Source organism: Rhagoletis pomonella, unplaced genomic scaffold (assembly GCF_013731165.1).
Source record: "Rhagoletis pomonella isolate Grant_MI unplaced genomic scaffold, Rhpom_1.0 Rhpom_scaffold_00006, whole genome shotgun sequence".
In the NCBI taxonomy this organism is placed as follows: Eukaryota; Metazoa; Arthropoda; class Insecta; order Diptera; family Tephritidae; genus Rhagoletis; species Rhagoletis pomonella.
The window spans coordinates 35,611,897-35,638,954 of NW_023458560.1; the positions used below are offsets into that span (position 1 = coordinate 35,611,897).

General features: G+C 32.1%; 1 protein-coding gene and 1 long non-coding RNA gene across 2 annotated transcripts in view; both read right to left on the reverse strand.

The window, feature by feature from the left end:
- Nucleotides 1–27,058, reverse strand: part of LOC118740651 (golgin subfamily A member 6-like protein 22) — a gene marked incomplete at its 5' end in the record, with an annotated part of 500,945 nt that overhangs the window by 258,648 nt on the left and 215,239 nt on the right.
- LOC118740662 lies at nt 13,830–14,805 on the reverse strand. Its single transcript, XR_004993171.1, has 2 exons — nt 14,772–14,805; nt 13,830–14,105 (listed from the first exon to the last, which is right to left on the reverse strand). It is a non-coding gene; the product is annotated as an uncharacterized LOC118740662 (long non-coding RNA).

Genomic DNA, 27,058 nt, shown 5'->3' on the forward strand with positions numbered 1-27,058 from the left:
CTGCTTTTGAAATAATTTTTGTAAAACAAATCGGCAAGTACATGCCAGAAACATGAATGTGTAAAGATGAAAATTTTGGGATTTTTTTATATGTCGGGCCCCCCTAAATTTAATCCTGGCGACGCCCATGGGCCTTATTCATAAAAAATAAAATAGATTTAAAAATCTCTATAGACGATTTATAAAGCGGGTAAAGTCTGCTTTAATATTTTAAAAAATTTGGGTGTTAATTGTTAGTGCTTGATATTTCAATCACACTCACCGAAAAACTCCACAGTTGCATGTGGATCGAGCGCAAATTCATCAGCATCATATGTTGAATGTGTCGAACAATTGGGCGTATTCCACGTGTTATCACAACTCATCCATGGTATCACAGTGTGTACGGAATTGGCAGCATAGATAAGCGGCACAGCTGCCACAATGCCATAGTAGGCAAGTGAAATGAGATTTAGCAATAGAATAGAGTAGCCAATGCCTGCAAGCATATTACAAAGGAAAACATAGATTTGCTAAAGATTCTGAAAAGTTCCCTGCAAGAACAGTGACTATCATTTGACAAATCATTTGAGTGGCAAGACTGATAGAGATTTCTGTCACTGGCTACCTACAAGTTTCTATCAAATTCTAAAAAGCAGTGTGAGCGAAGCAGCGAAGTTTAGGGATTTTGTTTTTATATTTTTTGCTGTAGGATGAGCTATATTTTTATAAAAAATTATCGAAAATAAATTGGAATAAAAAACTTTGCATATATTGCGAAAAATTCTCTGTGCCAATACTTTTGTCCGCCACTGTAAGCTTTTTTTTATTTATTTACTAAAATAACAGCAATAATAAGTATTTACATTAAAAAGAGTTTGTTTTGTTTAAATAGTGTAGACTTACCTTTGAAAAGTGGCGCCACTCGGAATGCCGATATCAATCCGGAAGTTGAGAATTGTCCCAAAAATGTTTGTATAATAAAAATGGGAATATAAAAATATGGCGGTCAAGTACATTGGCAGGAAGAAAACTGAAAAATAAGAAGATTGCAAATAAATAATTCAATGAATAGTTACGCCAGTTTCGAATTTATTAAATCACTATTTAGCTAGTCAATATTTCAGTACACACATGCATACATATGTACATCATTTAGATTTTTGAATACTGTCTTATTCCTTTGAAATGAAAGTTTCTTCGTTTATATTCCGTATGGGGTTATCAAGAGGCCATGTGGTAGGTTCAGTAAACTGCTATCAAGGTTTTAAGTACTTTATATTTTTTTTTATTTTTTTACTGTTTCTTTTAAGCCATCGTTAATAAAGTATTTACTATGTATGTACATATATATTTTGTAGAAAATATGCCTGCAAAATAACGTACGGAAAATATTCAACTCAGAATTTTCGAAAGCTTTTGAGCAAGTTTTTGATCGGTGGTTGGTTTATTGTATGTCTCTTTTCAAATCTTTTACGAAAGGCCCACCTAACCACTATGGGGATAGTTCAGGTCTATTTCAGGATCATTTCGAACTATCCCTAAAAGATTCGGAGCTAGCCACGAAACGCTCATAAACTAGCCCAAAGTGATACCGAACTAATCTCGAAATCATCCTGAAATAGTCGGACTCTATCCCTAAATGGTCCTGAAATAGTCCTGAGATAGTCTCGAATTGGGCATCTTGATTAATTTAATATAACTGCATTATTAACTCAATTATGCCCAATTTTCACATACGATATTTATTAATGCAAATGAAATAAAAATGTACTTGTTCTTTAAACATATTTGAGGAGTTCGATAACAAAATCCAATAATTCCAGTACTCATTTTTTCCATAGTATCGACATTTCTCAAGGCCAGCCCACGAATTAGACCTTACGCTTTGGCCTATTCATACAATAACAATAGAAATGTTCAAAATATCGTTACCTTAATATAGAAAGGCCCTATCTGACATCGTCGCTGATATACAAAAAGCCGTAACTAACTTAAAATCGAAAATTTACGTTTTAATTGATTATGATGCATTTGATCGCATTATATGGCCCCAAATCGTTTTATGCAATAAAAGATTTTAGTTAGTTACGGCTTTGTGCATTTCAACGACGATGTGAGATAGGGCCTATCTATATTAAGGCAACGATATGTATGAACGGAAAGCGTTCACATTGGGAAACTAATTAAAATATTCCTTGGCAAAAGTATAAACTAGTGGTGACACAAATATCAGCTCGCGAACATTGATGATAAGCGAGCTAAACTTCCGTTATTGTGCAAATTTTTGGTTTTACCCAATTAAGCTGACGAAGCAACGAAGAGATAAGGTATTTGTCAAAAAATTAATACTTTTCGTACTCAATGCGTAGATTAAAACGAATTTAGCACATCTGCGTCAGTTAATTTAATTAATGTCATAAATAGCGCTTATCGAAATGAGATTATAGAGTTATGTGCATACGCACTTACATATTGACGGCTGAGTGGAAGTTCGACCTATGTATTTCGGCAGCCAGTTCGAAAACGCCCTACCACAGAAACTTCAAAACGGCCTATTCCAACTGAAAATATATTCAAAATATGTTGAGACTGGGCGTTTTTGAACCGGATTGTAAAAAGGGTGTTTTTCAAATACATTCTGAAATGGGGAGTTCTTGAAAAGTTTTCTGAGATAGGACGATTTCGAACTGACTGCCGAGATACGTCGATATTCTACTCAGCCATCAAAATGTACTATAGAATAAGTACCCTTTAGGATATCGGGTTACACTTACAGATTGTTTGAAAGATTTTGTGTATTCTGGGACAAAATTCTGACAAAAAAATAGCCCCCTTTCCAATGTTCACGCTGAAAAACTCTTTTTACAGGAAGCACTTGTGTATCATTTTGCTCGTGTTGCTCCAACAGACCCTGACGGTCAGGTGAACCCCACATATGATATGTTATCTGATCGTAGAATTTTACGTTCTTTCTGAATTCGAGATAAAAAGGGGGTTACCTTGAAATTGAACCTCACATTATTTTGCCCCTCGGCATTGGAAAGCTTGTTTTTTTTTTAGTGAATTACATATTTTTAAACAAGTTTTAAGTTAAAGAAAAATGGGCAGTGGGGGTTAAAGTTCAGAAAGAATACCTAGTATGAATTTTTTAATTTTATTTAAATCTTGGGAATTTTTTTATTTTTTAATTTTGTTTTTTTTTTTTTAATTTAAATTTTAGATTTAATTGTTTTAAATAGAAAAAATTTTCCTTAATTTCATTAAATTTTTAGAAACCTGTATTTTCCTTAGTTTTTTTAATTATTATTTTTTTAATTTGAATATATTTTAAATTTTTAGATTTAATTTTTTAAGATTTTCAAAATTTAGATAAATTTCAAGGAACTTGTTTTGCTTATTTATTTCAATTTTCTTGTAGTTTCATACATGTATATATTTTTCATTTTTTTTTTATATTTTATTTTTAGTCTTTTTATACCCGAGCGCACTTGTGCACAAGGGTATTATAACTTTGTTCACATAACGGTTGTTTGTAACAGGCAAAACGAATCGAGATAGATATAGACAAATGTATACATAAGTGATCAGAATGAAAAGAGAAATCGATTAAGCGGTGACTGTCTGTCCGTCCGTCCGTCCGTCCGTCTGTCCGTCCGTCTGTGCACACGATAACTCGAGTAAACATTAAGATATCTTAACGAAACTTGGTACGTATACTTATTTCGGCCGTAGGACGGATGGTATTGAAAATGGGCAAAATCGGATAATAACCACGCCTACCACCCATATAACGGTAATTTGGAGAATTACGAAATCTTCGATAAATCAATAAATATTAAAGCTAATTTATTCAAAATTAATGCTTGCAACAATTCTCTACCAAGAAATACGTTTATGATAAAATTTTGGAAAATGGGCGTGACACCGCCCATATGTATATCGGTAACCGTTCTACCAATTTGTACCAAACTCGGTATGATTATTGTGCTTGCCGCATAGAAGCAAACCGTTGAAAATTATTGGAATCAGATTAAAATTACGACCACTTATCATATAACGGCAAATTTCAGAAATGCTTGAAACTTCAATATTTCGAAATTTAAGGACGCTAATTTACTCAGAATTGATACACACCGGCTTACCATGTAGCGGTAGCTTTCGGAAAGGTGAAAATCATATATTTAATACTTGCGCCGTGTATTTAATGTTCGGCTCCGTCCGAACTTAGACTTTCTTACTTGTTTTAATTTCAAATTTAGATTTAATAGTTTTAAGTAGAAAACAATATTTTTTATTTAATATAACTTTTAGACACCTATATTTTTTCTTGGTTTTTTAAATAATTTTTTTTTTTAATTATCTCTTAAAGTTTCGATTTTATTACAGTGAAAGCTGACACCGATGGTCACATACTTTTTGTCCGCCGATGGGAGATGTCCTACATATTGGAATTTCAGAAAAAATAATATTAAAATTCAAATCAAAAAATGAATTTGCGGGTTCCTAAATTAAAATAGTATTTTTCCTTCAATAGATAAAAACAGAATTAAAGGAAAATAAATTAAAATTTATGGCATTTTCTTTTCTACCATAGTTGTTATTTTTTAATGCTTACCCCCTTATTTTATTGATTTTGTCTTAAAAACTATCCGAATAAAATTGTATGTAATTCGGACCACGACAACCCGTGCCGACTTGCAGTCAAAGCTAATTTACTCATTTTTCTCCTGGACGGTATTACTATACTCTCTACAGTATCGGAATATAATATTGAGTAAATCTGCGTTTTTAATTTTAATTTTACCCGGTAGCCAGGATTTTTTCCAAAGAACCATAAATTATAATATACATATTTGCAAAAGTTTACAAAAAAATATGGATATATGCCTATTTATCAATTGAAAGAATAATTAGAAAAAAAATTAATTATAACTTTGTTTTCAATTATCCTTTTGGGACATGCCAAAAATGTCTTTTAACAATATTATCCTTCAAGATTTCTAATTTTGAATGAGTTTTGAAGAATATTAATTTAATTTAAATCTTATTAATATATATAAGGATACCAAAGGACAAAAATTTCAAAGGATATTTTTTAAATTTTTTAATTAATACTGCCACATTTATTCTTTAATAAACGCGGGAACACATATCACACACTAAAACACCTTATTTTGTTTATTTAATATTATGACAGGCATTTTGTTTCAAAGGAGGAAAATTTTTAAAAAAGTTGAACATAAAAATTTAATGTTTATCATACGCCCTGTCAAACCAATTAAAAAGGGTATACAATTACAAATTTTCAGTACATCCTTTCAAATCCACTGTGCCTTTTCCATTAATTCATTTTTTCGATGTCCTTGGGAGAAATCCTGCCATCCTATTAAAAATTTAAAGATGCAGATTTACTAAAAACTTCAGACTGGAAAAAAAAATGTTCCGCTTATTAGAGCTTCGTGTCCGCTTATGAGAGACTTTTATTTCATAACTAGACATGTTTGAGTATAGGTACTCGTCCGTTTATTGGAAAGTCCGTGCATGGCAGAGCATTTTGTATGGAAATAAAACTAAAAATTGTTCGTTCCCAAAAATGTGTTCGCTTATAGGAAATGTTCGCTTCCCAGCAAAAAATCGGTAATCGCTTTTAGTGGTAACGTGTTCTAGAAGGCATAGCGTTATAATGCCTTCGAATTTTTCCGCTTCTTTTAGGCATTGCCGGTAATGCAAAGTAGAATGTCCAACAATATTTTATTTATTTCGCTTCTTTGTTTGATTTCGGGGAATGCAAAGTAGAATGTCCTATAATATTTTTTTTCTAATTCGTTTCTTTGCTTCATTTCCGGAAATGCAAAGTAGAATGTCCTACAATATTTTATTTGCCTCGCTTCTTTGCTTCATTTCGGAGAATGCAAAGTAGAATGCTGCATCGTAGTCAGCTGAAAAATAGAACGAATACCCAAAAATTCTTTTTCTACCGTTACTTTCTGTGGAAATTTGTCTCGCATTAAAATCATGTTTTGCTTTGTTCAATTTGCAGCGAAGTTGAAGTCAGTCAATGAAGTGAAGTACAAGAGTGAGGAAGTACAATTTTAAGCTTAGTTAAATATGCATGTATGTACATACCGATTTTTAAGAAAATCTAAATACCTAAATAAATACATATGTATGTATAAAAGCTGATTTATAAAAATTTTAATTAATTTTAATCTTTTAAGACATTTTCTGATTTCAATTTAATATAAATAAGTATGTACTTATCTAGGCATTCTACATTAGTTTCTCTGTAAGGCATTCTTTGTTCGCTTCTCTGGATTCTGTTTATCCATGCGTTCTCCCTTCGTTTGAAGGTAATGCTGCGGGTAAGGGCTTACCTCCAATGACATGCCCATGTTAAAATAAGGCCTTCTTGAAGCGAAAGGGTAAGCGATTCCCATCGCCTAGCTCGTTTCCACTTTCGTTTCTATGGTAATCGTGTTTTTTGCTGGGTTATTAGCGCGTCCGTCTATGAGAGCTTTTGCGTATTTTGAAAATTTTGTTTGGTAATTTCATATAATTTTCAGTAACTCCATTTTTAAATTTATTTTTTCTTTTTCAACTAGCTTTCTTTTAATTTTTAGAAACTTTTTTATTCTATTTTTCTTTTTTTAATTTAATCTTCCTTTTTTAATGTATTGTGGAACAATACACAAACAACCAAAACGCGGGCCCTTTTTAAATTGAATTTTCTTTTAATTTTCAGTTTTTGTTGTTAAAAAAAAATAATTTTTCTTTAAATTTTATTTAATTATTAGAACTGAATAACGCTAAGACCATCTCGTATTTTTTTCGTTTTTTTATATACTTTTTAATTTTTTAATGTTATTATTTTAAGAAGAAACATACATATATACATTTTTTTAATGTTATATAATTCAATTTTTAAAAAGTTTTTTAATATAATTTTTATTTTTTAAATTTAATTTTTAGATTAGCTTTAGATTGTGTTGCTTTAAAACGAAAACTATTTTTTAATTTTGTTTAATTTTTAGAATCTAATTTTATTTTTTCTTTATATATTTGAATTTTTTAGTTTTTTAATTTAGTTTATTTTTAATTTTTAGATTTTATTATTTCAAAAAGTAAAACCTTTTTTAGTTCTTAAACTTTTTTTTTAATTATTATTTTTTTTATTTAATCTTTTTTTAATTTAATATTTTCAATTTTGTTCTCATTTAATTTATAGGAACATGTTTTATAATTTTATAGTCATATTTTTTAATGTAATTTTCTTTGAATTTTCATTTTCTGGTGTTTAAAAAATATTTTAGCTTTGATTTAATTAAAGTCTTAGAAACATATTTTGTTAACATATTTTTTTATTTAACTTAATGCTAAAGGACAAGCAGAAGACTTTTGTCTTTCGAAATACTGTGGTGAGTAGAAAGACAGTTGCCAGAATTGCCCTTTTAAAGTATGTAATCACTAAACTAGACCAACATAAATTCGTGTAAACAGTTACAATTTGAACCAAACACACATCGAGGTCTATCATTTGGTATTTAAGACTGTGACCAATTGTTCGTTTTTTGTAAATCATGGAAACTAGATACATGGACAGTTTTTCATTATAAAACAAAAACACAGTTATGAAACATCTACCATTATGGTTGTAATGTATAGACAAATGGCCTCAGCTTTCCTATAGGGTATTAAAAAATACACATACATACTTACTTCCGCCAAAAATCAGCGCATACACCGGCAGCCCCGAGAAGATAATCGAACCAAAAGCATGGCTCGTGCAGGCAAAATAGAAATCTGCCGTCGCCGACCATTGGCCTCGGCGTCGATCGTGTTTGAAGGGCCGCTGTAACGTCTCATAAGTGCTCGTGCCCGCAATGGGCGTTGTAACGGCTGTGATAAAGCTGTTATTTACATTGTTGTTATTGTGATTGTGATTATTGCTATTACTATGATCCGTTAGCTGTGTGTGGTGCTGGTGCGTGTAGTGTCGCTGCTGCTGCTGATGATGATGATGATGGTGGTTGTGGTGGTTAAGCATCGACGGTGGTGGTTGGTAGCTGTTGTGATGCTGATGATGTTGGTGGTGGTTGTAATCGCTGTTGGCCACCAATATGACGGGTGGTATGTCGTCGCTGTCGTGTTGCATGCAACTGCTGAGTTGTTGTTTTGCGCCAGAGTATATCGATTTCATTGTGGTTGATTTAATTATTGTTGCTGTTGTTGTTGTTCTCGGGTGGGGAGCAAGCGTTGATTGACGATTATTTGTTGTTGACTTCTAAGAAGAGATTTCGTTTTGATTTGACGTAATCGTAACTTGTCAATTACTTCGGCACATCTGGCCTTTTGGGTGGGAGCGCGGTGTGCTAAACTCATTTGTATGTATGCAGGTATTCAGTGCATTTGAACACTTGTAATTGTTGTTTCGTTTGCTGGGCGACGTGTAGCACTCGCTTGTCGAAAAAACTTTTAATGCACTTTTGTGATTCGCCAGTAATTTATTGTGTTCATATTTACATATATGGAAGATGTATCAGTTCAATAATTGACCAAAGTTTTTTCTCAGCTGAAAAATTGTTAGATAATCCAAAGAAATAATTAGATACACATTTTAATTCAGTATAGAATGTATTGAATTTTAAAATTTCTTGGAAGTACTTAAGTAAACATTTAATAAAAATATAAATAATATAAAGTATATAGGGAAGGTCAAGAAGTTTGTGAAATGAAGAGGAAGAGATGTAAAATAAGCTAAGTACATAAATTTGTTTTACTTTTCGATGTATTCTCTTTAAAGGGCCGTTTTTTAGTTTCCTACAAATTGTTAAACTTGGGTATATATGGTGTTTGTCTGAGAATGAATTACATTTTAATTGAAAATTCTTAAAAATACAAAAAAAAAACATAAATATCACTTTGAAATGGCGTGCTATAGATATAACCGATACTGTATATATATACATCTACATACATATGTATTAGGCTGGGTCGATTTTGTATGGGGAAAAATAAAAGGCATTTGACGGTTTTGTAATAGTAATATTATGATGTCTTAGGTCTAAGCCAATTTTTATTGGCCACGAAAGATTAATTTAAAACTCATATTTAGGCCGCGCAATTGATGCAAAGTGTATGAATTTTGAAAATGAAACTTAGGCTTTTAATATCCATGGAATGCGTTAATTGTTATAAACAAGACGATATATCAAATTGAGGGTTATTAAATTTGGTACCTCACGATCATTTATCATTTTTCAATAAGTCTACAAGTTTTTAAAATATTAAGATAAAACTTACAAAAACTATAATTTTCCCCTATGAATTTTCAATTCTTCAATACTTCAGCAACCAAGTGGAAAAAAGGTAAAACGAGATTTATTTCAAATGTTTTAATGTTTTCGGATGTTTGTATAATATTAAAAGCACCATTGACTTGGTCACGCCGGTTTGGTCAGTTTTCAAGATCGAGGTTAATGAAGTCAAACATGTATTGTCATTGTATTGTTAATGATGTTGTTTCAAACATATAAGTATTCAAATACATTAACATAATACAATTAGGGGAGAAATGAAAATCGTACAGTAAATTGTTTTAATTTTTTGAAAATATTTTGAATTATTAAAAATTTATTTATTTTTAATAAAACTATAGTTCACACTAAAACAAAATTCATACAGCTAAATATTTGTAACAATGTAAAAACAAATCTTCATCATCAAAACTTCGCACTTTTTATTCAGAACGCGGAACAAAATCTATTTTAATACGGAAGAAAATTCGCAAGACACCCCAAAACAAAAAATTGTTTTTAATGAACGGTATTTTTTAGCGACTTCACGCTTGTACACTATTATACCCAGAATGTGTGAAAATTTTACGATTTTCCTTTTAATTATTACAAGGTTAGAAACTCTGAGTCTTTTGGATCTTGTTGGAGTGTGAACTATATTTCTGTTAAAAAGTAATAAATTAAAATGTAACAAAAACTGTACGCTTTTCACTCCCACTCACCGTATGTATATATATGAGATATTCCTTGCCTCCAAAATGTATTTTTTAAATTCAAAATGGCGGATCCAAGATAGGGGAAATTTGTTTTTAAGTTTATAAAATTTAGATCCGCCATGCTAAATTTTAAAAATATGTATCTACATGATCATATTCTTGATCAGCGACCACGAAAATCCGAATAACAAATTTCAAGCGGATCCAAAACTTTTTCAAATTGTTGTCCGCCATATTGAATGCGAGATATTGAATTTTTATAGCCTACGTCATTTCCATTCCAGATTTAGGATAGGATCTGTAGTAGTAACAGAACAAGACAAGTGAAAGAAAGTACTGAGATCTAATCGCCACATTTAGAGCATTTTTTTCGGATGAATAAAAGATTGAAGGGTGAGGGGGTTTTGCAGCATATTGCCCAGATTTCGAACTTAGCTATTTCCCAAACTCTTGATACGGTTTAATGTAAGTAATACAAATGTCTGTTTGATAAATTATTAAAAAAAAAAATATTTTAGCAATATTAATGCATTGTTTTGGCGTCATTCCTTTTTAATATTTCGTTTCATTTTGCGTGCTGCCGAGATACATACTTATTAGGGCGGGTCGAAAATCAAATTTTTCTCAAATCCCTTGGTAATAGTGAAAATATATTGTATCATGAAGTCAACAACAAGCCTGCGAAATATTAGTCTTTCATTTAAATTGTAAGAGCCCGCGCATCGACCGCCAAGTGACCCACAGCACACTAATCGAATAAGACTAATTCTTGTTAAAAATGCTGGGTTTAGCCAAAAATTAATTTAACGCAAAAGAAAAAGTCAAGTATCATTTCGCGCAGCCCTTTATCTTATCGTTAATCTCAAACTCATCTATTTTCAAGAAAATTTGAATTGTTCTCTTGATAATTGCACTGGCCTATAGTCAAAATATGTAAAGAACAATATTAATATTGCTGGCGTGCATTTAGATCGCTAGTTCCAAATATTCTAATCCTTTTTTAATATTAGCTATTGTTTGCGATTTTTTGCAAATTTAGGAACAATTTCGGTAGCTCTAATAGAATAGCCATTATTTTCCATCATCGCGGAAAAATTTTGTTTATGCAAATTAGTATGGAAACACTGAACAGGCACAACTTCTAGACACACTAATTGGTTTACTTATGTTTATGCATACAATATAAAAATTGCAAATATAAGAAAATGATAAAAAATTTTGTTCAAGATTTTTTTTATTTTAAATAATTTGTTTATAATCTGAACTATTTTAGTCATATTATTATCAAAAATCAGTAACATTAAGTCTCGCCTTCAATTTGTTAATTATTACGCACCGATCGAGTAACATTTACCAAAGTTATATCGAAAAACTTAAGTGGATTTCCAGTTTTTTTCTAAACAAATTTCTCTTCAATTGTATAAATAACCTTTAAATAAAAGAACCGGATTACAGAAAACTGTGCAAGCGAGTGACCCTTTTCGTTCAAGCTGAATGCAAAGCAATATCGTCCAATTGGAGAGTCCGCAAAAGGATTTCCCAGGATATGTTAAAGACTATTGCATTTACTTACAGACACTTTTTCACATAATGGAATTAACTAAAATATTTATGTATATCTAAACACTTATTGCACGTCCCCTACTTTCATATAACGGCAAATTTAGAAACCGCGAAAAATGTGCTTCTGCGGCGACTAATGAAACCATGCCGCACCAGTTTTCAAGACTGCAAAAGTGGACTTAAAATGGGCGTTTCTCACCCTAATTGTAATGTATGTAAATACTTATATGTTTGAAACTACTATTAACTTGTCGAACAATTCCTAATCTTTGACAATACATTCATTCACCACGATCTTGAAAACTGACCAAATCGGCGTGACCAAGTCCATGGTCATTTTAATATTATATAAACATTAAAAGGTTTGAAATAAATCTCGTCTCACTTTTTTGTATTTTTCACTTGGTTGCTGAAGTAATGAAGAATTGAAAATTCATAAGGGAAAATCATAGTTTTCTTATTTTTTATTTTAATATCTTAAAAACGTGTAGACTTATTGAAAAATGATAAATGAACGTGAGGTTCTAAATTTAATAGCCCTTAATTTGATATATCGTCATGTTTATAACAATAACGCATTCCATAGATATTACAAGCCAAAGTTTCATTTTCAAAATTCATACACTTTGATTCAATTGCGCGGGCTAAAGATAAGTTTTAAATTAATCTTTCGTGGCCAATAACAATTGGCTGAGACCTAAGACATCATAATATTACTATTATAATGCGGTCAAATGACTTTTATTTTCCCCCATACAAAATCGACCCAGCCTAATACTTATGTACGTAAATATTTTTCAAATTTGAAATATTCCGAAAATTGTTCCTCCTTTTTTTTTTTATTGACAATAATCTTGACTTTGTAGTTGCATATTTTGGGAAAATTTACACAAAACCACGACAATGTGGGTCAAAATATTCGCACCCACTTCCGCACAACTACCCCACTTTCAAATAGCAAATTGCGCTTGCCGCAATGCTAAGACCGCGTCAGACGCGACAATATTTCTAACTTTTCCACGCAATTTGCTGGCAAATTGAAAATTATAAATTTTATTTCCACGTGTAAACAGCCAGAAAGAGCTTTCTGTCACTTAAATCGCGTAAATCAGTTTCTGAAATTAAAGTTGCAAGATGTGAATGCAACTGAAAGAGCGCAAATCGATTTCAGAAATATATTTCAACTTATTCACGATAAGTGGTGAATGAAAAACAAATGAAAAACAGTTGAAAAGTTAGTTCGAAAGAATTTTAATATTCCAGCACAAAAGTCTTAGAAAAGTGCTCTGTCATTCACCACACGTGGTGAAAAGCTATTTTGGGAGAAAGTACTTGTATGTATGTATATCGTTTAGTTCGCATTGATCCAACAGTCGTAATGACCGAGAGAGCAAAGCACAGGCGTGCCATTCGAGAGGTCCGAGTTTGAGTCCTCGAACGGCGATTTTTTCTTCTTTTTTAATTTACAATTTTTGATTTTTTTAATTTGATATTTTTTTTTATTTTAAGATTTTTGTGTTTAAAAAATATATATATATATATTTAGTTTTATCCTAGAAACTTATGTTAGGTATTTTTTTCCTTTATTTATTTTATTTTTTTTCTTTATTTAATTTTCTTTTAATTTTTAGCAGTTATTGTTTTAAAAATAAGAATATTGTTTTGAATTTCATTTAACTTTTAGGAACTTATTTTATTTTTTAGGTTCTATATTTTTTGGTTTAATTTTCTTTAAATTTTTAAATTTTATTGTTTCAAAAAGAACCTTTTTTTGATTTCATTTTATTTTTAGAAACTTATTTCATTTATTTTTTCTTTTTGTAATTTAACTTTGCTTTAAATTTTAGTTTTATCTTTTTCGAAAAAAGAAAGATATTTTTTATTTCACTTAATTTTTAGGATCTTGTTAATATTTTTGCTTTTTCTATTTACTTAAATTTATTTTGGTTTTTATATTTTCTTTTAGAAATAAAAATATTATTTTATTTTATTTAATTTTTGAAGTAAGCGTGTACAATTTTCTTCTTTTTAGATTTTGTTTGTTGTATTTTTTTTCCTAATTTAATTTTTATTATCCAGAAAAATGGCCCGAAATTCATTCGCCATGCAACTAGTTGTTGAAACTTCTCAATTTGACAGCCTTTTCGAAATATGTACATTGCATTGCCACTCTGACACGCTCTTTACGCTTTGCATTTTCGCGCGTGCACTTTAATATTTACAAATTCAACACTTTTTTCTGCACTCAGCTAAATACATATATTTGAAAAAAAACTCACATTTGGAATTTGCTAAATTCAGCGTAATTAAAAACGCATTTAATGCAAATGCGTCAAAATAGAAACAATGTCCAGCACACCAAATAAATTTCGAAATTGAAAATAAAATTTAAAAATTTCACTAAAGCCAATATGAAATGTGTTTTTGGATATGCAGGCCAAATGGACGCAATTCCTTGTAAACGCGTGCGAAATTTATTTGAAATCGCGTAATCACATATAAAATTTCGATCGATTGAATGCATATACTATTCGTACGAGCACTTTGCCGCCTATTCCTAGGGATGCAAACGATGCATCGATATTTTTGAAACATCGATAATATCGGTTCAAAATTCGATGTTTGCCATCGATGTTTACAATTTCCTAAAATCGCTAAATTGACGATACATCGATGCCAGTTTCAGCGATGTTTTAACATCGACTTTAGTGTGATTCAGACTTGAATTCAACTTACCCTATTATGCTCCTAAAATTTTTTGACTGGCCATGAATTTTATTACTTATTCTTTTGGGGAAAATTCAGAAATTCCGTGTATACTCTTATCTTTCGATATTAAAAATGCGTACATAATCATAAAAAAAGGACCGGGTTCCCGTTGAAATTTCAACGAATTTGGGGCTTGGAACTTTAGGCTCAGCGAACTTACGACGGCATGCATTTTTATTATATTTATAGGAAGGGCAAAGGAATAGTAAATAAATACAGGGAAATACATCCATATGTCAGTATTTTTCTAATTGAATTACAGAGAGTATGAATTGAAAAGTATTAAATTTTCCTTTCAATGTGACTACAACCTAACAAATTTGGAAACATCGGAAACCATCGATATATCGATGTTTTTCTGGCGATGTATTTTAGCATCGATGTTCATTTGTCCGATGCATCGAAACATCGATGCATCGATGTTACTCCCCAAAATTTGCATCCCTACCTATTCCTTGCGCTGCGGCTTTTCGACTACTTATATACTTGTGCGCTCAACGCTACTTTCTGACACAATCTGAAATATTGAAATTGAAATATTTTGTCAACAAAATAAGCAAATAATTTTTTATTTTATTCTGAACGTGATGGTGATAGATAGACATTGTTAAAAATTCCAATGCGCCAGTAGCAGAGACCGTCAAGCGGGGGAGTGCTGGAGGGACGAGGAAGGCGGCAACAGCTGTCCGCACTGGTTGGCTATTTAGCGGCGTCTGCCAGTGATTATCCGCAAATATGTATGTACGTATATATGTATATACATTAGGGTAGTCCAAAAAGAATAAAGTGGGAATATTAGTGCTCGCACCAAAAAAAACAATTGGATATTATTATTGCAAGTATCCTGAAGAGAAACATAGTTTTTTGATCGAAAAATATTGATTGTCAAGAATTCTATACCAAAAATTGTTTTTAAATGTGTACTTGGAAAACTTTAAGCGACCTCTTAATATTTTTTTATTTCAAAATGAAAAAACCAGGGGTATAATTTTTTCCGTATAAAATATTCCTAGTTGGTGAGTGCATTAAAATTCCCACTTAAGTTTTTCACATGCATTTTTGAGCCACCCTAATATACATACGAATATACATATGCAATACACTCATACATTTATACATAGATAACAATGCCGCTGTTGCCGTCATTTTTCAAAAATCTGTTTGTTCACTGACCAGCCGACGTTATTGACTCTTTCTTTCGATCTGTCTATTGTTATTTCCCGATTTGTTTTATTTTTGCTTTGTTGTGGCTACTCAATTTTTGCTTTTACCAGCATAGCATTTTAGAATATATAGATGTTGTATAATGATTTAAAAAATGTTTGTTGTTATATTTTATGTTTTTTGGTAATTTTAGTAATAGATTATGTTTGCTATTTCTTTAATTTGGAAGCTTAAAATTTTTTATGTTTTAGTCTTAACTTTTCTAACTCTACGGATTGTTCAATTTCTTATTTGAATGCAAGAAATTAAAATAAGTATTTATTTGTTTATGTATGTACTTATATATATGCCGTTCAATTAATGTAGCATAAGTAGGCATAGGCCCTTTACCCTTTAAAGCAATATTTCCTCGGGTTCTCAAACAATATTTCAACGTTTAACTAGCCATACACTGAGAGAAAAAAATTTAGAATTAAAAAAACGCGTTAATAAAAAAAAATACGCATATAAAAGAGCACAAACCTAACTCGTAAAATATTTTAGTATAAAAATTTTAGTATTTAGTATGGAAATATTCAATTCAAATACGATAATATTAAAATGAAGCGTTTTGTACTTAACGGATGCTTTTTCATAATTACGATAAACAAAAAAAAATTATTTCCATCCTGCCTGACCCTCTGGAATTATAACAAATTGTGGCAAGCATCTTTGAGCACTCAGCTACAGCCAGACATGTTAATGTGCTTTCAAATGTTGAGTTTGAAACAGCACGCGTGCGTGGTATAAAAGTATTATTTTAAATGCGAACATTTTATTACGATAATCAAATAAAAAATATTTATTTTTACTATGCGTTATATATAATAAATAGCACAACGCTTTTTTCTCTCAGTGTAGGTGTACTACAAGCTTAGTAAAAAACAAAAATTTTCAAGGGAGACTGATCATTTTCTAATTTAGGGTCAAAACTTCTAAAGGCACTTAAGCTACTTTAATTGAATGGCAGAAATATATATATTTAGTTAAATTCTTACAGACTCAGGACAGGTATTTATCCGATATACTGTTAATTTTTAATAAAATTTAGGAACAGAAATTAGGCGCAGTGTATCCCTTGCGGGAATACACGACCACGGTTCAACGAATGAAGCCGATTCTGTTGAGTACCGGTTAAACAACTTAAGAAAATATTTTATTAAAGAACCTCTTATGCCATACATATTTAATTTATGCAAAAGAAGCTGCATTTTATTATATTAAAAATTTGTCTTTTCGGATGCAATAGGTGCAAAGATAACGTCACACATCGTTAAAAATATTACGACAATACCGTCAAGTAAAATTGATATTGAAAGCATGTTAACTGAAGTTGTTTGATGTATATTGCACACCAATATGAGTTACATTTTATTTAGCTGCTACTTATGTATGCACATTAGGGTGCCTCACCAACAAATTGGGTTTTTAAACAGAACTATATAAATTTATTATATATATATTTTTTTCACCAAAAAAATATCTGAAATATAAGAAGATTTGAGTGAGATGGACCGATTTGAAAAAAAAAAATAAATATTTCGTTCACACCTGTCCGGTTATCAGGTTGTGTGTTATTTTTTATTCAGTTAACAACAATAAAATACACTACAAAAAAATTAACCAAATAACCTGATAATTAGGCAAGCTTGAACACCAGAGCTCTTGTTAGTCGACCAATCGGTTAGTCGAATAGCAAAAGTTGTTTAAAAAAATAATCGATTTCACTTAATCGACTAATCGTTTCTTTCCGACTTCTTCAACTAACCGCTCACAAACAACTATCATTTTCGATTTTTCGACTAGTTGTTTTCTTGCAGTAAACATTAGTGGTATTCACCAAAGTGAGCAAGTGATCTGGCAGTCTGGCACAAGAGCAGATCAGCTCAAGCAACTACTGCTATCCACAGCATTTGACTATGACTACGGGCCAATCACTTTAATCCTATTTTTAGCTAATTTAAAAAAGTTAAATTAAATCAAGTTAGGGAACTTCCTATTCTTCTTAAACGGAATCGCTTTTTAACTAAATATAATTTTTCACCTCAGATGATTAAAAAAATATATTTTTAAAAATTTGTATTATTTTAAAAAAACTGGATTTTTGGAGGTATTTTCGAATCGGTCCAGCTCATGTTAAACTTAATATGTTTCAGAAATATTTTGGCGGAGATCTTAAAGTACGTATAAATATCATGTTTTATATTTTCCAATATTTTTGCCAATTTTTTAATAATTTGTTTGGATAGTGATGCACCCTCAAATATACACAAATATGTATATAATATTTAGGAGTTCTATTCTTAAGCGCACCTCTAACTACATACATACATATGTATGTATATATATATGTATGTGTATACTTCATCTTCATAATTATAATCACTTGCTTGTTAGCGGCAAAGTAAATAAGCAAATTAGCAAAAATATGCGAATTTAATTACCGTAAATGGGGATTTTAGCTGCCAGATATAAAAATAATCACGTAGAGGTTTGCAATTCTGAGTACTACCGCAGATTTGGCCAATTATACTAGTAATCAAAAAAAAAGAAAATATTTCTAAGTTATTTTTGGCAGTATACTTAATATGATGCGACTGTGCTTAGCACATTCAATATGAAGCAGAATGGCTGCTTAACTTTAAAGATGTATTGCACATTTCCCGTGGCCCAAGCTAAAGTTGCCTTAGTCGACAGTTATACCTTCATCAAGAAGTCAGTTACGTATATATATCGCTATGAATGTACAATACATAACGTGTCTACTTAACCTAATGAGGCAAGACATCGCCTTATTATTGAAAAACTGCTGTTTGAATGGGAATGAAAGATTTACCACTGCTGACGAGATAGATTTTAGATTATATTATGTAAATAGATACTTAAATGTGTATTTTTGAAAATTAAAAAAAAAAAAAATTGGCTCAACAAGTTTTAAGTCTCTCTAAGCAAAGAATTTTAAATTACCTGAAAAAAGGCAAAAAAAGATTCAAAGGTTTTTTCAAACTAAAATCTTTTAAATGTCTATCGTTTTAATCACGTAGCAACCCCCATTGTATTTTTAAGAAACGAAGCCTTGCCAAACCCACTTCCATTAATATGCATCGGTAAGTCATTTAACTTATAAAATAATGAATTTAACTTTTTTAAGCGGTGGCCACAACTCTTCAAATACCTCGAAAATATTCTAAATGCTTGAATTAAATATTTCTTACCGCTCTTTCGTTTGACACACGTCTTTTGATATTTCACATAGCTTCTGCATAATTTAATTTAATTTGACTTTTCAAACAGACGGCAACTCTATTCGAAATGTTTTCAAACTAAAACCTTTTTAAGCATCTTTCATTATAAACCAATATTTTAACATTTCATATAACTTTTGCATAATTTAAATTAATTTGACTTTTCAAACAGGTGGCAACCTTCAAACTAAAACCTTTTTAAACCTCTTTAATCTTAAACCCGTAATTGCGTAATTACTGCAACGCAAGTCAACGCAAACGTCAAGCTGTGAAGCTGTGTTTTTCTGTGATCTGTTTAAATTTTGTGTTTGATAAAGCTGTTTACGCTTATTAAAGTAAAAAATTAAAAAAAGTGTTAATAAACTTCTGGTGCACAATTTAAAGATAAGTAAAACATAAAAATTTCCCGTAAATTTGATTAATTTAACTTGATATTCTTAATTGCATGTGCCGAGTATTTTGTTTCATATAATATATTGTTGTTGTACAATTGTTTTTGTTTGTGCACATTGATTTTGCTCTTTTTGTCTTTTTGTCATTTCTGCTGTTTCATCTTTGTCACAGCTGTTTGCGTTGTGTTTATTAGGTGTCAAATATACAGTGCATCTAAAACTGTTCGCTAATTGATATTTACCAGCTGATTGGTTCACTGATTAATACATCGTTTTCAAAACCGTTTTTGCTTTTTTGCTTTTAAAACCTAAAAATAAATACAATTTTAAACATGTCGTGTATTTACACCAATTGCCACGTTAAAAGCGACTCCTATGTGTCATGCTGGCTCTGCGATGGGATTGCCCATATAAAATGTGCTGGTTTGAGCGGTAGAGTTTTAGACGCTATTAACGAGGGTAAGGGTCTTCGTTGGTCTTGTCAAAAATGTAGATCAACCGAAGTTGATTTATTTAAATTCTTCAGGCAGTCCAGAAATGGTTTTTCTGAAATCGGGAAGGATCTGTCGGCGCTTGTTGAGAAATTTAAGCATTACGAAAAAATGTTTAGGTCTTTCACTTGTCTCGACGACCCTCCACACTCTGAGGATAGCCGAGAAAATAAAGGTGGGCATGTTATTAGTCCACCTAAAAAGACAGCCACGGATTCTAGTAAAAAAAAATCCTCCATCCCAGTCCTTAGAACTTATTAATTTATCTTCTCCATGCCCTCAGGCATTGGAGCCTCCGATTTCTAAAGCCATATCCACTAGGTCTACTTCTAAAAATAGTCAAACCGTTGATTTAACAGTGTTGCCATCAACATCTCAAACTCCACTGTCTAACTTAGTTCCTCCGAATAATTCGGAGCCCCGCACATCAGACATCATTACCAAAAAGTTAGTTGTAATTCCTCCGAGAAGATCAATCTTTGTCTCTAGATTTGCTAAAGATACTTCTTCGGATGATATAAAGTCATACATATCGACTAAAATTAGAACTAAAGATGTATTTATTCGTAAATTTAATTTTAAATACGATCGCGATATTTCATCTTTTAAAATCAATGTAGCTTCCGAAGATTTTGATTCACTACTAAATAGTTCATTTTGGCCGACCGGGGCGTTTGTTCGCGAGTTTGAGTATAAACCTAATAAAAGTAATAATAACGTAGCTAAAATTTCTAATCTTAATTCGGATTCAAAAAACTAACTCGCAAGTCTAATTTAAGTATTTACTATCAAAACGTTAGAGGTTTGAATACCAAATTAACTGACTTATATTTAAAAGGTTTTGACTGCAATTATAATATTATTTCCTTGACCGAAACATGGCTCAAACCTCATATTTTTAATTCCGAAATTCTTCCAAATGAATATCAAATATACAGGAGTGACCGCGTGGGCAGAATCGGCGGTGGTGTTCTTTTTGCGGTGCATTCATCGATACCATCCGAGGAAGTTAGTCTTCCTGTCATTGAATATACCGAATTTAAATGTATACGTGTACAGGCTGGAAAGACTTATATTTATATAGCTCTTTGCTACATCCCTCCTAATTCTGCCGTATCGGTATATATGCAGCTAGTTTCTTTACTTGAGACCGTAAATGCAATGCTTACGGCATCCGATTCTATGATTGTTTTGGGCGATTTAAATCTGCCACATATTTCATGGAACATCATTGACACCGATGTTGTACCAGTTTCATCTAGAGAAAGTTACAATGTATTTCTGGAGGAAATGGCTGAACTTTGCCTCAAACAAATAAATATATGTCCAAATAAGTTTGGAAAGGTCTTGGATCTCGATTACGTTGATGATGTTCCGAAGGCCTCTATTAATCGGTGTGATCCCCTAGTTTTGCTAAAGAGCTTAAAAAATTGAAAAATAAAAAGTCGCACTCTTTTAAACTGTATAAAAGAACGGGCTTACACAGTGATTACCTAAGGTACTCAGTTTTGCGGCATAGCTACTTTGCATTAAATAAGAAATGTTATAATTCATATTGATGTAAAATTAAGAAGAATTTAATTAACAATCCTAAATCATTTTATGGTTTCGTAAATTCAAAGCGTAAGTCACATGGTTTTCCGTCCGCTATGCATTATCGCAACACTGTATCTAGCGACAGCCAACTCATTGCCAACATGTTTGCTCGGTTCTTTAGGTCCAATTATTCTGTAGACTTCCCTATAAGTGGAGACTATCCGTACGAGCTTTGTCCAATCAACTCTGCTTATATTCCAGTAATATCTTCCGATGAAGTTTTACACTCTTTAAAAACCTTAAAAGCGTCATTTAGGCCTGGACCTGATCATATTCCGACCTGTTTTCTTAAAAACTGCGCTGAGAACATCTGCGAGCCTTTAACAACTCTATTCAATTTGTCACTTAAACATGGCGTTTTTCCGTCAGCCTGGAAGGAGTCTTTCATAATACCACTTCACAAAAACGGCAGCAGGTCGTCTATAGAAAACTATCGAGGCATAGCGAAACTCTCCGCTATCCCCAAATTATTCGAAGCAATTATTGTTAACCAGCTGACATATTCTATATCTTCTTCAATTACACAATCTCAACACGGGTTTTCTAAAGGAAAATCTACTATGACTAATTTATTGGAGTTTACAACTCATGTCTCAAACGGTTTTAGAGAAAATGCTCATACCGACGTAATTTACACCGATTTCAGTAAAGCTTTTGACAAAGTATGTCACTCGTTACTCATCCGTAAACTCGACCTAATCGGCTTTCAGCCCAGTCTTCTGCAATGGATCTCATCTTACCTCTCTGATAGAACACAAAGAGTTATTGTTAATAATTGTTCTTCCAACATCATTAAAGTTTCTTCAGGAGTTCCTCAGGGAAGCCACCTTGGTCCGATTCTGTTCCTGATATTCATTAATGATATTTCTTCTATAATAAAACATTCAAAAATTTTGTTTGTTTTGTATGCCGATGATGTGAAACTTTTTAAAACATTGTCCTCTATCGAAGAAAGGTCTTTGTTACAAGCGGATCTGAACAACGTGGTTAGTTGGTGTAATACAAACTATATGCCACTAAACCTTCAAAAATGTAAAGTTATGTGTTTCTCTCGGAGGGCTGTTCAACCAGCTGTTTATTCAATATCAAATTATAATCTGGAGCAGGTATCCAATTTTGTCGATCTTGGTATCACAATGGATTCCAAACTGAATTTCAACCATCATATTAATGTTACAGTCAATAAAGCCAAAGGCGTTTTTGCATTTGTAAGGCGATGGTCAAAAGAGTTTAAAGATCCTTATGTTACAAAAGCTCTTTTTACCAGTTTAGTTAGACCTACACTAGAATCCGGATCTATTGTTTGGAATCCCCGCTACCAAGTTCATTCAGAAAGGATTGAATCAATTCAAAAACAATTCTTGCTTTTTGCATTGCGTAATTTTAACTGGGATTCAGATTACAGTCTCCCCCTTTACACAAGTCGTCTAAAGCTCATAAATTTGCCTACACTCGCAAGTCGTAGAAAAATGCTGGGTATAATATTTATCGTAAAATTAATGACAGGCTTGATTAATAGCCCAGCCCTCCTGGCAGAGGTAAATTTTAATGTTCCTTCTCGAATGTCAAGACACTTTCGACCTCTATTTTTAAAGCCATGCAAAACTAATTTTGAACTAAACGAATCATTCCGTGGTTTATGTCAAGATTTTAACTGTCATTCCAGCACGTTTGACGTATCGGACTCGATTTTTACTATAAAGAAAACCATTATTTCCACTCTCAATAATTGAAATACTATCTTTAGCATATCCAATCAGCTGATGAATTTGATTCTGTAGCTGAATAGTTTTAGATCTCGACACTTAACAAACTCCTGTTTCCACTACTCGGCACGAAAAAACTAAAAAAAAAAAAAAAAGGTTCCGTACGTCATGCGGACTGCGCCCCTCGTGTCGGTTGGGCGGGAATGGAGGGTAAAAAGCCGTTGGGATTAATTAATTAATTAATTAATTAATTAATTAATTAAAGTTGACTTTGATTTTTTTTAAACATGTGGCAACCTTCCTAAATTTTGTTCGGAAATAAAGCCTTATAAACTCCTTCGACGGATACCCATATATAAATTGTTCATTATACTTATTAAATAATTTGAACTTTACTTTTTTAACCGATGACCACTTTCTACAAACACCTCAAAAATATTCGAAATTAAATTTCTCGTTGGTTAGATGTTAGCTGTTTGTAGTATCAATAAATGTAAGTAGTTATGAAATGATCTTAATATTTGGAGACAGTTTTTTTTTATTATTCTGAAGTGCGAAGCCTTAGTGCAGGTTTCACGATAGCAAGTTAAGTGAAAAACTATTTTTTTCTCTCAGTTTCCATATTAAATTCAAATAAAAAATCATTTTTCACTTAAATTGCGATTTCACGAAAGCAATCTAAGTAGGGACACGAATTTCGATACGATACGACACCACATCGATACTTTTGGCATTCGATGCCGATATTTTCTACTCGATAGTTTTAAAACGATATTTTTTGGGATCGAGTACCAGAACCCTAGTATCGTATCGAATGTCATATTACAAGGATAATGTTATTAACAGTTCTTCCCGATATAAATTGGGCTTTAAAGAGCAGAAATTTGTAATATAGTTAGGATTACATGTGGTGGAATTTGACCACGCACGGGAGCTCGGTGTTTTAAGTCAACACATCAATCTCTACGTGCTGTTACACAATATGTTAGTGTTTGACCGAGATTCTCCGATTTTTCGCGCACGCCTTAATGTTGTGGCACTTTAAATGAGTACCTTATCGATACTTTCTGTTCGATATCGTGTCCCGAAATCTAAGTGAAAAATTATTTTATTTTTTTTGAATTTAATATGGAAATAGACAGAAAAAAAAAAATTTCACTTAAATTGCGCTCGTGAAACTAGCCAAAGTAAAAATTAAATATCAACCATGTATCGTGGAGACTATCCGTTAGGCAAAAACAAGCCAAATCAAAAATAATTTTAGAAATATGCCTGCAATTTTCGGTGAATGAAAAATAGAAAAAATAGACGAAAAAATTAAAATTCATAAATAGAGAGAAGGCCAGAGACCGCATAAGAGAGACATTAAGAGCATGCGCTTTATATCGCTGCAGCAAAATGAGCGTTAAACACAGTGTGTAAACAATAAGCAAACATGCTGTAGAACAGCTGATTTTTGTTTTGATGCCAATGTGACCAGAAGCAGTGGCTGGGCTTTTATTATATTTTTTTATCGCTTGTTTGCTGTAAACAATAAGCAGTAAAACACATGCAATTACACAGTTTTTTCTGTTGTTTTCATTTTGCGCTTAAACGAATTTACTTTGTTTAGTATTTTGTTTCTTGGTTTTTATTTCTTGCCATATACCTACTCATTCAATCGGCTGAGCAGTGCAAAAGTCATTTGTCGATGTGGTCAGTCTCTACTCCCGCTTGTTAGCTATTTGTCAGTTATTAATGGAAGTGAGTCATTTTCTAGATTATAGCTGTAATTATATTAACGCCGTTCGTGAGCTAGTCAAATAAATGCAAAGAAGAAAGCGTGTTAGCGTTGCTATCGTTGTTGTTTTTGTTAATGTGCGCATATCATCAATGTGCTTACTTTCGCTACTAAGTCGATTATGGTTTTTTATTGCTAAGTGCATTCAATAAAATATTTATTGCTTCATGTGAATTTGTTTTGTAAGGGTTTTGTTTGCGATAACATTTGAAATGCGCATTCTTCATTTGCATTGACTAAATAGTAAAAAAACAAGTAAGAAAGTCTAAGTTCGGGCGGAGCCGAACATTAAATACCCGGCGCAAGTATTAAATATATGTTTTTTCACCTTTCAGAAACCTTCCGCTGGATGGTAAGCCGGGGTGTATCAATTTTGAGTAAATTAGCGTCCTTCAATTTCGAAATATTGAAGTTTCAAGCATTTCTGAAATTTACCGTTATATGAGAAGCGACCATTATTTTAGTCCGATTTCAATAATTTTTAACGTTTTGCTTATATGTGGCAAGCACAATAACCAAACCGAGTTTGGTACAAATTGGTAGAACGGTTACCGATATACTTATATGTGATCATAAGTGGGCGGTGCCACGCCCATTTTCCAAAATTTTACCACAAAAGTATTTCTTGGTAAAGAATTGTTGCAAGCATCAATTTTGAATAAACTAGCTTCAATATTTACTGATTTATCGAAGATTTTGTATTTCTCTAAATTACCGTTATATGGGATGTGGGCGTGGTTATTGTCCGATTTTAAAAAGTTTCGGCCATTTGGTATGTTGTACGAAGCCCAACAACTGTGCCAAGTTTGGAAGAAATTGGTGCAGCGGTTACCAAGATATACACATGTAACCATAAGTGGGCGTGGCTACGCCCATTTTCCAAAAATGTATAATATGTGACCTGGTCAACGGAAAGGGGGCTTAGGTGTCAAAAAATCAATTTTCACTTTTTGGTTGATTCGGATGGAAGATGAGATGCTTTTTCACGTGGTGAAAAGCAGAAAATCCTAACTTGCTTAGAAGTGTACTAAAAATGTAGAGAAAGAAGAGTAAAAATACGACAAAATATAATTTATTGGTAATGAACAAAATACATTGAATTATAAGCTATAAAGACATGATTATACACTAGAAAAACGTATTATGGGCCAAAATTAATAATGCTGAGTAGTTTATGTATTTTTCCATCTTAACAAAAGTTTGTTCGGTATCATCTTCTGCCTGAGATACACATTCTTCGTCTTCATCATCATCGCTCTCTTCATAGTTTTCATCATCGTTTTCATCATCATTTTCATGGAAATGTTGTCCGTATACGGCACTGAACTCCTCATCAACACTCATGTTTCATTTCATGCGAAATGCGAAGACGATAATCAACAGAAACAGTAAACGTCACTTCTTCAGTGTTACTTTTTTAAATGTTCCACACTAGCAACTTACACGATGAACTATAATAATATTCCGACCAACAACAACAATTACTGGACCAACAACAACACTTACTGGACGTCCGGCGCGGAGAACAATTAACGAGATAATGAGAAACTGACGAAACGAGTTGCTTACTTTTAACAGCTTTTTCACAGAAAACTAGTTTTCGCACGTAAGCTCCCTTTTCGTAGACCAGGTCACATATTCTTATTTTTCGTCTAAAAATTATTGTAAATATCAATTTTGAGTGAATAATCTCCAGTAGTTACTAAAATACCGCAGTTTTCGTATTTCTGAAAATTACCGTTATATGGGGAGTAGGCGTGGTTATTGAGCCGCCATTTGGTATGTTGTACGAAGGCCAACAACTGTGCCAAGTTTGGAAGAAATTGGTGCAGCGGTTACCAAGATATACACATGTAACCATAAGTGGGCGTGGCTACGCCCATTTTCCAAAAATTTATAATATTCTTATTTTTCGTCTAAAACTTATTATAAATATTAATTTTGAGTGAATTATCTTCATTAGTTACTAAAATATCGCAGTTTTCGTATTTCTGGAAATTACCGTTATATGGGAAGTGGGCGTGGTTAAAGTCCGATTTCGCCCATTTTCAATAATTTTTCAATTGGATTAAGGGAAACCTACATACCAAATTTCGTTGAGATATCTCAATTTTTGCTCGAGACGGACAGACGTACGGACAGACAGACATGGCTTAATCGATTTCTTTTTTCATCCTGATCATTTATGTATACATTTGTCTATATTTATATCGATTCGTTTTGGCTGTTACAAACAACCGTTATGTGAACAAAATTAATATACCCTTGTGCAAGTTAACACATAATAAATTACTTACCAGTTTGCCTTTGCTAAAACATAGC